The following is a 19,371-nucleotide window of genomic DNA, read 5'->3' as shown; positions in this document are numbered from 1 at the left end:
AGAGCAAAGAGGCGGTGCGGGAGGCCACCGAGGTGGGCACAACCCATCTGGGCGCGCCTGGGGGGGCCAGGCGTGCCCTGGTGGGTTGTGCCCCCCTCGGGGCACCCCCCAGGTGCTTCTCCGGCCCATTGGGTGTCTTCTGGTCCATCAAAATTCCACAAAAAGTTTCGTTGCATTTGGATTCTATTTGATATTGATTTCCTGCGATGAAAAAAACAAGCAGAAGACAACAACTGGCACTGGGCACTATGTCAATAGGTTAGTACCAAAAAATGATATAAAATGATTGTAAAACTTCCAAGAATGATAATATAACAGCATGGAACAATAAAAAATTATAGATACGTTGGAGACGTATCAGTACTTGATTGGTTGGATCATGAAGAAGTTCGACTACATCAACTACGTTACTAAAGGCTTCCGCTTACGGTCCACGAGGGTACGTAGACACAATCTCCCCTCTCATTGCTATGCATCTCCATGGAAAGATCTTGCATGTGCGTAGATTTTTTTTTGCTTTCCATGCAACGTTTCCCAATAGTGGTATGGCGAAAAACATGATGTGATATATGTTCTTTTAAACCTTGGAACAGTGGGAGAGGCTCCCACTGTTGTATAAATTACTCTCAACAAGTTACAAATAGATCATTTACAACCCCTCCCACTTTGTGGGTTGGGGGTAGGCAGAATGTCCCCAGGAAAGCTACGTGACTATGACTAGAGTGTGCAAGTATGTAAGAGGTAACTGAGCTAACTATTACAAGTGGGGAAGTGAGATGATGAGGGAGAATAAGAAGTCTTTGTGCTTTTGACTCTATATTGAAGCAAAGATAAGTCATCCTTGAATCTAGTCATCCACGAGCGAAGAGTAGGCTGGATTCCTTTGAAATGTTTGTTATTCCTCTCCTTCCAAATGCTCCAAGCGGCCTGTAAGAATGTTGTCATAAACATGGGACGCCTCCAGTTTGCTTTTGCATGCTCGATCATCTGTAGGTGTGAGTTGAGATTATTGGACCATCGGATCCCGAGGGTCTGCCAGCAGAGCGTGCTAAACTGACATGTGAATATCATGTGCATTATGTATTCTTCAATGGGTTGGTCACATAAGATGCAGTTGTACTTGTTGCCAATATTGTAATGTCTTCTCTTGAGCATGTTTCTTGTGTTAAGACGATTCGTGAGCAATAGCCAGCCAAAGAATTTGATTTTCATTGTGACCTTGGATTTCCAGAGCCAATGGTCGGTTGCATGTGCTACGGCTTCTCTGTAATAAAACTGGTAGTATCGTTTGGAAGAGAAATCCTTGGTTCCCCAGATGTAGGTCTAGATGTCCTTCATTTGCTCAGATTCTTGTTGGCCTACATGGATCATTAGTTGTTGCATGTTCCTGACTTCAATGAGTGCTTGCATGGACAAGGGAAGGTGAAACACTTCATGGAGTGACGTGATGCGCAAGAAATCCTTAACTGACACGTCCTCATTGAGTGTGTAGGAGAATGCACGAGGGTGCGAGTGCGAGAGCAGGTCGTCAAGCCATAGATCTTTCCATAGAAGCACCATTTCACCGTTATTGATATGTACCTTGGTGATGCCACGATATATGGGTGTAAGTTTTAACACGTCTCTCCACCAAAAGGAGCCACATGGTTCCATCGCATGAGGAATTTTGCCATTGTAGTATGTCTCCCAAACCAATTCTAACCAAGGTATGTCATGTTTGTTGTAGAATTTATGTAAGAATTTAAGTAGAAGGGCGTCACTCTGCAGCCGAAGATTAAGTACTCCCATCCCACCGCTTCTTTTGGGTTTACAAATAAGATCCCAGGCAGCCAGATAGTTGCATTTGTCTCCTTGCTCCATCTTTTTCGTCCATAGACATTGCCTTCTGAGTTTGTTAAGTAGGTCTAGGATTTTTGGAGGGAGGTGAATGGCGCATAGTTGGAAGATTAATAAGGATGTGATCATCGTGTTTACCAGGGATAATTTGGCGCCATATGACATGAGGGAGAGTGTGGCAGTGACTCTCCTTTCCATCTTGCAAACTAAAGGCATAAGATCTTGGACTGATGGTTTTGTCGTGCCCAGTGGTAGCCCAAGGTACGTAAAAGGCATAGAGCCTATTGTGCAACCAAACGTTGTTGCAAGTTGTTGTGTGAGGTCAGCCTCGCAGTTGATGGGAATTAAGGTCGATTTGTGAAAATTTAGCTTTAATCCAATCGAGACGACATAGTCCATGAGAAGTTCCTTGATCAGTTTAGCCTGTGTGGCACATGCTATCATAAATAGAAGTGTGCTGTCAGCATATTGGATTACCTGGTACTCTTTCTGGTTTTGTCTGGGGAATGGTAGACTGATATGACCATGTCGGTACGCATCATTAACTACGGCTTGGAGGAGCTCGGCTGCAAGTACAAAGATTAGTGGAGACAAGGGGTCACCTTGTCATACACCACATCTGCATAGAAATTGTTGCCCTGGGGTTCCATTAAGAAGCACGGAAGATTTACCCGAAGTGAATAGGCTATTAATCCAACGTAACCATTTATCATTGAACCCCATACTTCTCATGATGGCCATCATTGGTTCATGCTCAATGGTTTCAAATGCTTTAGCGAAGTCCAGTTTCAGCAGGATGATTGGCTTTTTAGAAGCTTGGTATTGAAAAATATACTCAAAAGCCCCTGCGAGGCAATCTTGGATTGACTAGCCTTTTATGAATCCATATTAATTTCTGTTAATGAGCTGTAGGATGATTTTTTGGAGCCTATTGGCCAAAAGTTTGGTGATCACTTTGAGACAACAATTGAGTAATGTGATGGGTCTGAAATCATTTACCGTTGTCGGAGAAGGGATTTTGGGAATCAGCGTGATGAACCCCTCATTTATGCTCTCCATATTTAAGTCTCCATTGTAGAATTGGTGGCATAGTTGATAGAAATCATCTTTAATAACGTGCCAACAAGTTTTCAAGAAAAGGCCAGTGAATCCATCTGGTCCTGGCGCTCTGTCGGCAGGCATTTCCTTGTTGACCGAGTCAATTTCATCCGTGGAGAATGGAGCAGTAAGTTGACCCAAGTTAACAGAATGTTTTATAATATTGGGCAAGTCGAACTTCATTTGGAATTGACCTGATTTTCCCATTCACTCCTTGAAAGAGTTATATATGAGTGCCTCCTTCCCTGCATGATCTTCAACTTCAGTGCCGTCTGTCAAGGTTAGAGTTGGGATATTGTTTCTTCTGTATCTCTCTGTTGCTAGAGATTGCAGGAAGTTCGGGCATTCATCTCCAAGTTTTATCCATCTTATTGTGCAACGCTTCTTCCAATATTCCTTTTGGTAGCGCAGTAGTCGGAGGAGGTGTTTCTTGAGGATATTTCTAAAGTTCTTTTCAAGGAGTGAAAGAGCTCGTTTATTTTCCAATGCATCAATCTCTTCAAGAGTTTTATTAGAATTGTCTGTAGCCAGAGATAGTTTTGAAATACCTCTACTCCAACGTTTAAGCGCGTAACGAAGAGATTTAAGCTTCTTGCATATAGAAGTTGCCGCATTATTGCATCTAGAGGGTTTAGACCAAGTGGATGAAACTACCTCCATAAAGCCGGGGTGATGCACCTAGAAGGACTCAAATCGGAACAAATTGCTTCGTGGAATAGTAGTTTCAATGGTAACCACACAGGGTATATGGTCAGAGACCGGCTTTCCAAGGGGTTTGACCATGGAGTTTGGATATGTGTTGGTACAGTGATTGGAAGTGAAGAACCAGTCAAGCTGTTCGAGTAGGGGATCTATCTGCATGTTACTCCATGTAAAAGAACGACCTTTAATGGGGAGTTCAATCAAAGCATGTGTACGGATAAAGTCATTAAACATGATCATGTCATTGAAATTGCCCCCAGGTTTATTTCTGTTATCCGAGCTCCTTATGTAATTAAAGTCACCCAAAAGAATCCAGTCTTCGTCTGGTGGTATGTGCAAGTTTAACAACCAATTAGTATAGTCCACCCTAGCATCACCTTGACATGGGCCATAAATATTTACCAAAGTCTAACATTGCCCAGATTGAGTAGATTTAAATTGAATCACTTGTGCAAAGGTTTCCTCAATAAGAACGGCACCCTCGAAAATGCCACTGTTCCAGATAGTGACTAAACCACCCGAAGCCCCAATTGAAGGAATATAAGCAAATTTGTCAAATCTACGTGGGCAGCAAGCTTTAATAAAGATATTATCAAAAGAGGGTTTTTTTGTTTCTTGCAAACAAACCACCGCACAACCACTAGACGAAATAGCATTAGATAAAGCCAACTGTTTATCATTTGAGTTCAGGACATGAATATTCCAACATAAAACGTTCCAGTTTCGCAAAAGAGGCATAAAGAGAAATTGCAGCGCAAAGTAAACTAGGTGGAGGAAGAAGCTTCCTCATCTTCAGGAGCAAGGAGCTTCTCAGTGGAGAGTTCCTCAGGAGGGATCGCACACTTCTGTGTGGCAATGAACTGCATCACAGGAATGTGCGTAGGGGGTGGTGGAGCAACTTCTTCCGTTCCTGCATCAGCAACCTCAGTGATAATAATACCAGATGGAGCTTTAGGAGTCACTCGTGGTTTAACTTTGGAAGGCTTGGCCCTACTGTCAGTCATTGAGGGGATCTTGAAACCATCATATTTATTGCTTCTAGTGCTATGCCGAACTGCAGAGACACAGATAGGAGCAGAGGCCTTCCCTTTTTTGCTCGCATATGGTACATTGTGCATGCCCGCGTCAGTGTTAGACATCTGTCCATCCCCAGGAGTCATCAAGTCACCCAGCATAACAGTTGCATCACCAGGTGCTTGGACAAGATTAGTGGGAGCCATGTTCATATCAACAGAGATCTCAGAGTCCTGAACATCAATAGTGGCAGCCTCCTGGGTATCATCCAACTCAGTAATCACAACAGAGGAGTGACTAAACGCATGTGGTGTCAAATTCTCATCAATCCAAGGCAGAGTAACAGTACTTATCTCTCCATCTCTATTAGTCTGAGTAATGGAAGAATTGATCAACAGATTCCCATGTGTTTCTTCTGTGACAGAGAAGCTGACTTGAGTGTGATCATTATATAAGCCATATCCATGGGCCCAAGGGACAAAAGTTGCCAGAATGGGCATGATAGCTGAGGACAGAAAATTAGTCACTTGCACGGTTGAAATATTGAGACTAAAAAGCATAGAGTAAACCAACTCATCATCAGCAGTCATATGAAAATTCAGACCAGAATTTGACACAGAGATATATGTTGATGTATGAGATGATCATGTGTTGTAATAGGTTCATGACTTGCATGTCGATGAGTTCGGCAACGGACAGGAGCCATGGGGTTGTCTTTAATTTGTTAATTGCCATGTAATTGCTTTACTTTATTGCTATGCATTAGCAATACTTGTAGACACAATAGTTGCCAAGACGACCATGTGACGACACGATGATGGAGATAATGGTGTTATGCCGGTGAAGATGGAGATCATGCTAGTGCTTTAGAGTTGGAGATCAAAGGCACGAGATGATAATGGCAGTATCATGTCACATATTGATTGCATGTGATGTTTATCTTTTTAAAGCATCTTATTTTGCTTAGGACGACGGTAGCATTATGAGATGATCCCTTCACTTAATTTGAAGAAATTTTGTTCTCCGCAAGTATGCACCATTGCAAAAGTTTGGCATTTCGAAGCACCTCGTGATGATGAGGTGTGATAGACTCTACGTATGCATACAATGGGTGTAAGCCAGTTTTATACATGCAGAATACTTGGGTTAGACTTGACGAGACTAGCATGTACAGACATGGCCACGGAACACAGGAAACTGAAAGGTCGAACATGAGTCATATAGTAGATATGATCAACATGGAGATGTTCACCATTGATGACTACCCCATCTCACGTGATGATAGGACATGGGTTAGTTGATTTGGATCATGTATCACTTAGACAACTTGAGGGATGTTGATTTAAGTGTGAGTTCATTAGTAATTTGATTAATTGAACTAATTATCATGAACTTAGACTTAATTGTCTCTACGAAATTTGTGTTGTAATGGCCCGCATTGTAGTTCCCCTGAATTTTAATGTGTTCCTAGAGAAAGCTAAGTTGAAAGATGATGGAAGCAACTATGTGGACCGGGTTTAACTTTTCAGGATTATCCTCATTGCTACATAGAAGGCTTATGTCCTTGATGCACCGCTAGGTGCCACACCCCCTCCAGCGTCGTCTGTGGATGTTGTGAACATCTGGCAGGCATGTTCTGATGACTACTTGATAGTTCAGTGGGCCATGTTTTACAGCTTAGAACCGGGGCTCCAATGGCGTTTTGAGCACCATGGTGAAGGAAATATGCCCTAGAGGCAATAATAAAGTTGTTATTTATATTTCCTTATATCATGATAAATGTTTTTTATTCATGCTAGAATTGTATTAACTGGAAACTTAGTACATGTGTGAGTACATAGACAAACAGAGTGTCCCTAGTATGCCTCTACTTGACTAGCTCATTAACCAAAGATGGTTAAGTTTCCTAGCCATAGACATGTGTTGTCATTTGATTAACGGGATCACATCATTAGAGAATGATGTGATGGAAAAGACCCATCCGTTAGCCTGGCATAATGATCGTTTAGTTTTTCTGTTATTGCTTTCTACATGACTTATACATGTTCCTCAGACTATGAGATTATGCAACTCCCGAGCGGAGGAACACCTTGTGTGCTATCAACGTCACAACATAACTGGTGATTATAAAGATGCTCTACAGGTGTCTCCGATGGTGTTTCTTGAGTTGGCATAGATCGATATTAGGATTTGTCACTTCATGTATCGGAGAGGTACCTCTGGGCCCTCTCGGTAATGCACATTAATATGAGCCTTGCAAGCAATGTGACTAATGAGTTAGTCACGGGATGATGCATTATGAAACGAGTAAAGAGACTTTCCGGTGATGAGATTGAACTAGGTATGATGATACTACCTGAGGGAGTCCTGGATTAGGGGGTCTCCGGACAGCCGGACTACATCCTGTGGCCGGACTGTTGGACTACGAAGATACAAGATTGAAGACTTCGTTCCGTGTCCGGATGGGACTCTCCTTCGCGTGGAAGGCAAGCTAGGCAATACGGATATGTAGATCTCCTCCCTTGTAACCGACCTTGTGTAACCCTAACCCCCTCCGGTGTCTATATAAACCGGAGGGTTTAGCCCGTAGGGCAACATACAATCAGACCTATGTGGACCGGGTTTAACTTCGACGGATTTGAGCCCATGTCGGGTGTGCCACACCGTCATGACGAGCATGATGTAACTCTGCCGTCGGACAATATTCGAGAGATCGCATCTGCAACTACTCCGGCCGTTAATCCGGAGCAAATCACGCCATCCGAGAGCGGAGGGATAGACCTTGCCATGGAGGCCGCACTCTCAGTGGCGATAGAGCTAGATACTGACTTCACCCCTTACGAGAGCTGTGTCGCCGAACCACTGGATTCATCTACGGCCACGGACTTCGAGCCGCTTACATCCGTGCCCGTCGAACCCGACTAGGCGCCGATCATGGAGTTCACCTCCGCGGATATCTTTGAGCACTCACCTTTTGGCGTTGTGCTAAATTCATTAAGGTCTCTCTCCCTGTCAGGAGAACCTTGGCCAAACTATGTCCGGCTAGAATGGGATGCGGACGACGAAGAAATTCACTGCCCACCCACCACCCACTTAGTAGCCACTATCGACGATTTAACCGACATGCTCGACTTTGACTCCGAAGACTTCGACGGTATGGACGACGATGCAGGAGACGAAAAGGAACCACCGCCCATAGGGCGCTGGACCGCCACCTCAGCATATGATATATACATGGTGGACACCCCCAAAGAAGGCAATGGCGACGAGACAGCGGAGGATGACCCCTCCAAGAAGCAACCCAAGCGCCGACGTCAGCAGCGCCGCTCTAAGTCCTGCCACAGCAAAAGTAGTGATACCGGCACAGGAGATAATAACACTCCGGATAGTGCCGAAGACAACAACAATCCCCTCCAGCATGATGTAGAGCCGGAGGACGAGCAAGCTAGCCATCCAGAGCAGGCAGCAGATGGAGAACCAGAGGAGGAAAATTACATGCCTCTCTCCGAAGACAAGGTGAGCCTCGGCGACGAAGAATTTATCGTGCCTGAGGACCCCGTCGAGCAAGAGCGCTTCAAGCGCCGGCTTATGGCCATGACAGATAGCCTGAAGAAAAAGCAATAACAGCTTCAAGCTGATCAAGACTTGCTAGCAGACAAATGGACCGAAGTCCTTGCGGCCGAGGAATACGAACTCGAGCGCCCCTCCAAGAGTTACCCAAAACGCAGGTTGCTACCTCACCTCGAGGAGGAAGCATTGAAACCTCATTCACCAGTGTATGATGCGGCTGACCGGCCACTACGTGGCCGAGCCAGAGAGGCGTTTTAGCCTGAAGTTCAGCCTGCACCCCGCCGCCACTCAATCAAAAATACCAAGGCCCGGGGCAACACACAGGACCTGCGAGATGTATTGGACAGTAAGGCAAAAATCGCAAGGTCAATATACGGGTCACGGGCACGCGCGCCAACACGGGACGATGATCGTCGCGTGGGATATGCCAAGAGCAAATCCGGCCGGGCCGAATACAGGAGACAAGACTCATATGAACTGCGTCGGGATATAGCCCGGCACAGAGGCGCCGCACACCCCCTATGCTTCACTGATGAAGTTATGAATCATGAATTCCCGGAGGGTTTCAAACCCGTAAATATGGAATCATACGATGGTACAACAGATCCCGCTGTACGGATTGAGGATTTCCTTCTTCACATCCACATGGCTCGCGGGGATGATCTACATGCCGTCAAGTACCTCCCACTGAAACTCAAAGGACCCGCTCGGCACTGGCTGAACAGCTTGCCAGCAGACTCCGTCGGCATTTGGGAGGATCTGGACGATGCATTCCTTGACAACTTCCAGGGCACTTATGTGCGACCAACGGATGCTGATGACTTGAGCCATATAACCCAGCAGCTAGGGGAATCGGCCAGACAATTCTGGACACGGTTCCTGACTAAGAAAAACCAAATTGTCGACTGTCCAGACACAGAGGCCCTAGCGGCATTCAAGCATAACATCCATGACAAGTGGCTGGCTCGCCACCTTGGCCACGAGAAGCCGAAATCTATGGCAGCCCTCACAACACTCATGACCCGCTTTTGCGTGGGCGAGGATAGCTGGCTGGCTCACAGCAACAACACATCGAGGAATCCGGGCACTTCGGATATCAAAGATGCCAACGGCAGGCAACGTCGTAACAGACCAAAGCGCCGCAATAACGGCGATAACACCGAGGATACGGCAGTCAATGCCAGATTCAGAGGCTCTAGATCCGGTCAGCAGAAAAAACAATTTAAAAGAAGTACTCCAGCTCCGTCGAGTTTGGATCGCATACTAGATCGCTCGTGTCAAATCCACGGCACCCCTGACAAGCCAGCCAATCACACCAACAGAGAATGCTGGGTGTTCAAGCAGGCTGGCAAGTTAAATGCCGAAAACAAGGACAAGAGGCTGCATAGTGATGACGAGGAGGAGCCCCGGCCGCCGAACACGGGAGGACAGAAGGGGTTCCCCCCACAAGTGAAAATGGTGAACATGATATATGCAACCCACATTCCCAAGAGGGAGCGGAAGCATGCACTAAGGGACATCTATGCGATGGAGCCCATCGCCCCAAAGTTCAACCCATGGTCTGCTTGCCCGATCACCTTTGATTGCAGGGACCACCCCACTAGTATCCGTCATGGCGGATCCGCCGCACTGGTCTTAGACCCCATCATCGATGGATTTCACCTCACTCGAGTCCTTATGGACGGCGGCAGCAGCCTGAACCTGCTCTATCAAGATATAGTGCGAAAAATGTGCATCGATCCCTTGAGGATCAAACCCACCAAAACCACCTTTAAAGGCGTCATCCCAGGTGTAGAGGCCCATTGCATAGGCTCAATCACACGGGAAGTGGTCTTCAGATCACCAGACAACTTCCGAAGCGAGGAGTTAATCTTCGATATCGTCCCATTTCGCAGTGGCTATCACGCACTGCTCGGACGAGCAGCATTTGCAAAATTTAATGCAGTGCCACATTATGCATACATCAAGCTCAAGATGCTAGGACCTAGGGGGTCATAACAGTAAATGGAAACACAGAATGCTCGCTCCGCACGGAAGAGCACACTGCGGCCCTTGCAGCAGAAGCACAAAGCAGCCTTTTCAGGCAAACCACTAATTCGGCATCACAGCCCCCGGACACCTTCAAGCGAGTCCGGAGTAAGCTACAACAGGATCGCCTGGCACGTTCTGAGCTCACCTAGCAATTCAGCCCCCGTCCCAGTCCCAGTCAAGTGACAAAATCCGTGCTGCGCGTACATAACTATGCACTGAAAATACCATGGACATAGGCGGGGCCACGATCAGGGCACGTCCCGCAATGCGGCTTAACCTCCCTAGGGGCTGTATACCTTTATCATTTCTTTTCTCTTTCAGGGCCTAACCCCCTGGAAGCCCTTTCCGGCAGTATGATTGCCACCTTACGGGAAGGAGAAACCAAGGCGGCAAGAAGCTAAGATGAACACGGGAACCCCCAGGTGGTTTCTAATAATAAAGATATACCCGTTTTTACTATCTATGCGCAGCTTGCCCTGGGATAGGACATTTCGAATTGTCCTACTTTCTGCTTATTGCACTACTTGTACCAGTACGCTTCGACGTATTATTTAAATAACAATGCATATCATTAGTCTATTATTGCATTATTTATCCTTTTTTCTTTCTCTCTTATATGTCCATTTACGATAATCCGCACCCGTATGTTCGGGTACAGTCAGCACGCCGGGGGCTTTCGTTTACCCCATAATACGGCGCAAGAAGTCTGAACACTTTCGACAGTGCGGCACCCCGAACTTATAGCATTATATGCATCAACTCCGAATCATGTCTTGGGTCAATAGTTGGGTTTTCCCAGATCCCATGCTTTGGTACCTTACGTTCCCTATATCGGCTGAGGTAGCGGTGGGAGAACTACTGTGATTGTGTCCCGGTTCTTCCGGACGAACACCTCAGTAGAGAAAGCCGAAAACTGACTATCATGATAAGGCGAGAGACTGGTCGCTGTTCGAGAGGTCTCAAGTCCTTAAAGACTTTTTCCGCTTCGAGCGAGGAGTCGGCCTTGTCCAACTTAGGTGAGTATAGCGCCCCAAATTCGGCCTTCCGAACACTAGGGGCTTCGCCAAAGTTTAAAATTGTAGACTTCTATGGCTAAGTGAGAGTGATAAAGCCTTATAGTCCGATTGCTTGGTTCGTTGCGCTGAACACCTCCCTTGAAGGACCAAATATCGGGGTCAAGAGTGCTCAGGTTTATCCCGAACACCCAGTACTAGTTACATGGGGGCAGAAGCCGACGACTGGCCAACTCTCAGATATTATAAATGGCTACACAGAAGGTAATATTTTAAAACACAAAAAGCGTTTCATAGCGCAGATGAACTTGTTTCACATTACATGATCACATGAGCGTGATCATTCAAAAATTACATCCCTGGCACATTCATCCGCCACAAGGCGGGAACCCTTCAGGACACTCTCATAGTACATCTCAGGGTGGCGATGCTCCTTGCCCTCCGGCGGCCCCTCCTTCACCAGCTTTACGACGTCCAGCTTCGCCCAGTGCACCTTCGCCCGGGCAAAAGCCCTGCGCGCACCCTCGATGGAGGCTAACCGCTTTATGACTTCAAGCCGTGGGCAGGCCTCCACAAGCCGCCTCACTAGACCGAGGTAGCTGCCGGACTGGGGTTCGCCAGGCCACATCCGGACTATAAGGCCCCTCAAGGCCTGCCGGCCGCCTTGTGAAGCTCGACCAATTGCTTCAGCTGGTCGCTCAAAGGCATCGGGTGTTCGGTCCCAGTATACTGAGACCAGAACGACTTCTCCATTGAGCTCCCCTCCTCAGCCCGGTAAAACTCTGCGGCATCCAGTACACTGCGGGGAAGATCTGCGAATGCTCCTGGAGAGCTCCGAACTCGGGTAAAAAAAGGAAAGTTTCCTTCACATGCTTGCTTTGCCTAATGAATGCCTTACCCGCTGCTATTTTCTTCACCACATCAATTTCCTGGAGGGCCTTGTGGCCTTCAGCCTTGGCGCTCCGGGCGCTTTCAAGCTCCTATGCGAGCTCGGACTCTCAGGTCTTAGAGTCAAGCTCCAAGGACTCGTGTTTTTTGGCGAGAGCCTCGAGCTCTTGTTGCACCTCACCCACTCGGGCTTCTTGCTTCTCCCGCTTGATGTGCTCCTTAGCCGCTTTGTCTTCGGCCTCGGACAACGCCTTCTTTAGGGTCGCCACCTCGGTCGTGGCCCCTGGCAAATTCATGATGGTCCTATTATTTTACAAACAAACTTGTTTCACAAAGCGTAGACAAGGTATTGCTTACCTTTGCTCTCCTCGAGCCGCCTCTTGGTAAGGCCAAGCTCGCTCTCAGACCGCTCCAGGTCCTGCTTCAGAGCAGAGACCTCCGCAGTACGTGCGGCAATGGCCAACAGGGAAGCCTGCACTTACACACAATGTTGGGGATATCGCTTATCGGGAACTTATCGGTCGACCCATGATAAGGGGTAAATCGGCCAGTTTATCGGCATATCGGCCGACTTATCGCCATATCGACGGATTTATCGGTCGATTTATCTTATTGGTCAGACAATGGTAAGCGATAAATCGGCCAATTTTCTGAATATCGGAAGATATCTTGAACAGTGCTTACACATAGACATATTCTTATTAGACTCCTGACTCATCTTTTGATCCTATATTCGGCCTTTCTTCTCGAACGCCGAACAGAGCATCAGGGGCTACTATCTATGCGGTAATATTTTCTTATATATATTTTGATTGCTTACCTGAAAGCCTGTTAGGAGGCTGGCGCAAGCTTCGGTCAGCCCGTTTTTGGCGGACTGAACCTTTTCGATCACCGCACTCATGATAGTGCAGTGCTCTTCGTCGATGGAAGCGCTGCGAAGTGCTTCCACCAAGTTTTCCGGTGCCTCTGGATGGACAGAGGACACCGGCACGGGTGGTTGGCCCCCCTTAACGGGGGACCGCCTGCCGGAGTCCGGAACCATCGAAGGTTCCGGCGTAGTGTTCGGCTGGGGGCCGAACTCGGAGCCCGTGGGAGCCTCGCTCCCTTGGTACCCAGGGTCCGGGAGGTCGCCTCGAGGCGCCCCCAGGACCACCTCCCCTCGTCTTGGTGCCTTTCGAGACAACACCTCGACGTTGTTAGTAGGGCAACGGGTGGAAGCGGTCGGAAGAGAACCACTGTTCATATCCGATGAGTCCAATGAGCCGCTCGACGAGGATACGTCGAGATGAGCTCGGGACGGACTGCATAATCATGTTCGGCATGAGGAGAAGCAGTGCAATAAAACATACCATGAAGTACTATGGTGTCCGGACACTTACGACTTCGCCAGGGGCTTGACCCTGGGTAGCCACTCGTCGCCGCTGTCGGCGGCCATCGTGGAGCAGTCCGGAGGGAGGGTCCTTCCCTTCTTGGACCCTTCGGCCTCCCCGGTTGGATCGGCCTTCCTTTTCTTGTCTACCTCGTCCGGGGGGAGAGAACTTTCCTCCTCCTCCAAGTTTTGTTGGGAGGAGGGCGCGTCAGAGTCATCGGATGATGAATCCGATACAACCTTGCGCCGAAGGCCCTTTCGGGTCCCCGCGGTCTTCTTCTTGGCCTTCTTCGCCGGCACCTCGTAAGGTGCCGGAGTCAGCATCTCCGTTAGGAGAGCATCTGTGGTATCTTCAGGCAGAGGGGCTGGGCAATCAAGCTGCTCCGCTGTCTTTATCCAGTCCTGTTAATGGCATGAGAACTTAGATCCCGCACATCATTTAACCGGGGCAAATAAATACCCTGCAAGATACGAAAACTTACCGGATTAGCGTGGCGCTTTGCACTGAGTCTGCGGTCCTCAGTGAGGGAAGGGGGTACCTCGGCACCTTTGAACAACGCCGAATACAAAGATCTGTCCGGGGAGAAAAGTCTCACCCTGGACTGCATCACAAGTGATGATCGAAGGAGGCATCAAGCCTTACGGTGATGACACAGAGGAACTCTCAATGAAAGCACCAATGTCGGTGTCAAAACCGGCGGATCTCGGGTAGTGGGTCCCGAACTGTGCGTCTAGGCGGATGGTAACAGAGGCAGGGGACACGATGTTTTACCTAGGTTCGGACCCTCTTGATGGAGGTAAAACCCTACGTCCTGCTTGATTGTTCTTGATAATATGAGTAGTACAAGTGTAGATCTACCATGAGATCAGAGAGGCTAAACCCTAGAAGCTAGCCTATGGTATGATTGTATGTTGTCCTACTGACTAAAACCCTCCGGTTTATATAGACACCGGAGGGGGCTAGGGTTACACAGAGTCGGTTACAAGGAAGGAGATCTACATATCCGTATTGCCAAGCTTGCCTTCCTGTCGGGGGTTTGGTGCGACATATGCCAACGGATGGCTTATGATGGTGGGGGCGAGTAGAACGTCGCCGGTGCCTGGAAACGGGATGAGGCACGAAGACATGCACGCCGGCAAATCTTACCCTGCTTCGGGGCTCTCCGAGGAGATAATACCCCCACTGCTGCTCTACGGCGTCTCCGCATGATCACTATGGTCAAGTGTTTACACGGTTGCTCCTTGAGTTGTGTATGGTGGTAGGAGAGGGCCAGGCTAGCTCTCTCCCTCTATCTGGTGAGGTATCGAACTACTGGGATCCAACCCTTTGCATGGGTGCCCTGGGGGGTTTATATAGGCCTACCCCCCAGGGGTACAATGGTAATGTGACTGGGCACGGGCCCAACCGTCAGTGTCTCCGACCTCTGACTTCTCCGCCGACTGCTGGGTCCCGCCGACTGGTGGGCCCCACTCACTGGTCTGGTACGGAGCCGACAGGCCGCGTCCGCCGCGGGCGGGTCTTGCCGGCTGCTGATTACTGTAGCCGTGCTCCTGATGATGCAAGCTTGGTCATGGGGTCATGGCAACAGCCCCGCCGCCTGGCGGGCGATCACTGTGGCCACTCCCCATCTCTTCTTGATTAATGGCGCGTGGGCCTGGGGGAGGGCTCGGCCGACTCCCCCGGGCCGACTCCCGTTGGGTCCGACTGGCAGTGCTCACGCCGTCTCCCGAGGTCTCACTGGCTGGTGGGCCCTGCTGCCTCCAGGTCGTACAGACAAGCCGTCGTGGGCGCAGGACCAGGTACAGTGGTGCTGATGTCAAGGCCGGCTAGGCAACAGTGCCACGCCGCGGGAAGATCTTCCCAAGTACGGCGCGCTATAGCCATGCCTGCCCTTGGTAAGGGGCGGGGAGTGGGCTTCATTGTAGCCACGCCCTGCCCCGTCCCCCTCGATGAGGTCACGGTTTGTTGGAGTCACCGGCCGACTCCCCAAAGCCGGCTTCTCTGGAAGTCGTCCCTGGGACTCGGCCGTGAGCGGGCAGTCGGCCGCCTTGCCGTAGACTCCCCAGGAGGCGGCTCTTCGCCCTGTTGTCTTGAGGGGCGCAGCCTGCCCCGATGTCTTGAAAGGTCGTGGGTCTCGGGTTGGCCTACCCATGGCCCATTACTCCGACACTTCCACGCCAAGGAGAGTCCCATCCGGACACGGGACGAAGTCTTCAATCTTGTATCTTCATAGTCCAACAGTCTGGCCAAAGGATATAGTCCAGCTGTCCGGATACCCCCTAATCCAGGACTCCCTCAATCTTCATAGAATATGTAGGAACCAATATGAACATCCAGGTTCTACTATTGGTTATTGACTGGAGAAATGTCTCGGTCATGTCTACATAGTTCTCGAACCCGTAGGGTCGGCACGCTTAACGTTCGATGACGATTTGTATTATGAGTTTAGTGTTTTGATGAACCGAAGTTTGTTCAGAGTCTCGGATGAGATCACAGACATGACGAGGAGTCTCGAAATGGTCGAGACATAAAGATTGATATATTGGAAGGTTATGTTTGGACACCGGAATGGTTTCGGATAGGTTCCAGCATTTTCCGGAGTACCAGGGGGTTACCGGAACCCCCCGAGGGATTAATGGGCCACAATGGGCCTTAGTGGAGAAGAGAGTGGGACGGCCAGAGGTGGCACACCCCCCTTGCCCAGTCCGAATTGGACAAGGGGAGGGGCCGGCGCCCCCCTCCTTCCTTCTCTTCTCTCCTCTTTCCCTTCTTCTCCTACTTGGACTAGGAAAGGGGGGCGAATCCTACTTGGACTAGGAGTCCAAGTAGGACTCCTCCCCATGGCGCGCCCCTCCTAGGGCTGGCCTCCTCTCCTCCCTCCTTTATATACGTGGGGAGGGGGCACCCCAAGGACACACAAGTTGATCTTTTAGCCATGTGCGGTACCCCCTCCACAGTTCCACACCTCGGTCATATCGCCGTAGTGCTTAGGCGAAGCCCTGTGCCGATAACTTCATCATCACCTTCGCCACGCCATCGTGCCAAGGGAACTCTCCCTCGGCCTCAACTGGATCAAGAGTATGAGGGACGTCACCGAGCTGAACGTGTGCTGATCATGGAGGTGTCGTACGTCCAATACTTGGATCGGTTGGATCACGAAGACGTTCGACTACATCAACTGCGTTACTAAATGCTTCTGCTTTCGGTCTACGAGGGTACGTAGACACACTCTCCCCGCTCGTTGCTATGCATATCCTAGATAGATCTTGCGTGATCGTAGGTAAAAAATGGAAATACTGCGTTCCCCAACACATGGAGCATATGAGATGTTTTAGGAGCTGAAATTAGTATTTCAAGCTCATGCTTGGGTTGAGAGGTATGACACCTCTGACAAGTTCTTTAGCTGCAAGATGGAGGAGGACATTTCTGTTAGTGAACATTTACTCGGAATGTCTGGGTTTCACAACCGCTTGACTCAGTTGGGAGTTAATGTTCCAGATGACAAGGTCATTGACAGAGTTCTCTAGTCATTGCCATCGAGCCATAAGGGCTTTGTGATGAACTAAAATATGCAAGTGATAGAGAGAATGATTACCGAGCTCTTTGCGATGCTTAAGGCCGCGGAGGTAGAAATCAAGAAGGAGCATCAAGTGTTGATGGTTAGAAAGAATACTAGTTTCAAGAAAGGCAAGGGAAAGAAAGGGAACTTCAAGAAGAATGGCAAGACAGTTGCCGCTCCCGTGAAGAAACCCAAGGCTGGACCCAAACCTGAGACTGAGTGCTTCTACTGCAAGGGGAATGGTCACTGGAAGCGGAACTGCCCCAAATACTTGGCAGATAAGAAGGCTGGCAACGTCAACAGATGTATATTTGATATACACGTTATTGATGTCTACCTTACTAGTGCTCATAGTAGCGTATGGGTATTTGATACTGGTTCGGTTGCTAATATTTGTAACTCGAAACAGGATCTACGGAATAAATGAAGACTCTCTAAGGACGAGGTAACGATGCTTGTCGGAAATGGATCCAAGCTTGATGTGATTGTCGTCGGCACGTTGCCTCTACATCTACCTTTGGGATTAGTTTTAAACTTAAGTAATTTCATTGAGCATGAACATTATATCTGGATCTTGTTTATTGCGAGACGGTTATTCATTTAAGTCAGAGAATAATGGTTGTTCTATTTATATGAGTAATATCTTTTATGGTCATGCACCCATTGTGAATGGTTTATTCTTGTTGAATCCCGATCGTAGTGATACACATATTCATAATACTGATGCCAAAAGATGCAAAGTGAATAATGATAGTACCATACATTTGTGGCAGTGCCGCTTAGGTCATATTGGTGTAAAGCGCATGAAGAAACTCCATGCCGATGGACTTTTGGAATCTCTTGATTATGAATCATTTGAGACATGTGAACCATGCCTCATGGGCAAGATGACGAAAACTCCATTCTTCGGAACAATGGAGCGATCTAGTGACTTATTGGAAATAATACATACCAATGTATGCGGTCCGATGACTGTTGAAGCACGCGATGGAAATCATTATTTTCTTACCTTCACATATGATTTGAGTATATATGGGTATATTTACTTAATGAAACACAAGGCTGAAACATTTGAAAAGTTCATGGAATTTCAGAGTGAAGTGGAGAATCATCATAACAAGAAAATAAAGTTTCTACGATCTAATCGTGGAGGTGAATATTTGAGTTACGAGTTTGGTATGCATTGAAGACAATGTGAATTGTTTCACAGCTTGCGCCACTTGGAACCCCACAGCGTAATGGTGTATCCGAACGTCGTAACCGTACTCTATTGGATATGGTGCGTTCTATGATGTCTCTTACCAATTTGCCACTATCATTTTGGAATTATGCATTACAGACAGCCGCATTCACTTTAAATAGGGCACCATCTAAATCCATTGAGATGACACTGTATGAGTTATAATTTGGCAAGAAACCTAAGCTGTCGTTTGTTAAAGTTTGGGCATGCGACACTTATGTCAAGAGGCTTCAGCCTGATAAGCTCGAACCCAAAGCGGAGAAGTGCGTCTTCATAGGATACCCTAAAGAGACCATTGGGTATACCTTCTACCACAGATCTGAGGGCAAGATCTTTATTGCCAAGAATGGGTCCTTTCTAGAGAAGGAGTTTCTCTCGAAAGAAGTGAGTGGGAGGAAAGTAGAACTTGATGAGGTAATTGTACCTTCTCTCGAATTGGAAGGTAGCACATCACATAAAGAAGTTCCCATGATGCCTACACCAACCGAAGAGGAAGCTAATGATTATGATCATGAAACTTCGGATCGAGTTACTACTGAACTTCATAGGTCGACCAGGGTACATTCTACACCCGAGTGGTACAGTAATCCTGTCCTCGAAGTCATGTTGTTAGACAACGGTGAACCTATGAACTATGAAGAAGCTCTGATGAGCTCGGATTCTGATAACTGGCTTCAGGCCATGAAATCCGAGATATGATCCATGTATGAGAACAAAGTATGGACTTTGGTGGACTTGCCGGATGATTGGAAAGACATTGAGAATAAATGGGTCTTTAAGAAGAAGACAAACGTTGTTGGTAATGTCACTGTCTATAAAGCTCGACTTGTTGCAAAGGGTTTCCGATAAGTTCAAGGGGTTGACTACATGAGACTTTCTCAGTCGTACCGATGCTTAGGTTTGTTAGAATTATGTTAGATATTGCCGCATTTTATGATTATGAGATCTCAAAAATGGACGTCAAAACGACATTCCTTAATGGGTTTCTTAAAGAATACTTGTATATGATGCAACTAGAAGGTTTTGTCGATCTGAAGGATGCTAACAAAG

The sequence above is a fragment of the Triticum urartu genome, chromosome 4A (assembly GCF_056163025.1).
Source record: "Triticum urartu cultivar PI428250 chromosome 4A, HENAU_Tu73, whole genome shotgun sequence".
In the NCBI taxonomy this organism is placed as follows: domain Eukaryota; kingdom Viridiplantae; phylum Streptophyta; class Magnoliopsida; order Poales; family Poaceae; genus Triticum; species Triticum urartu.
Note: the sequence above shows the minus strand (reverse complement) of the source record.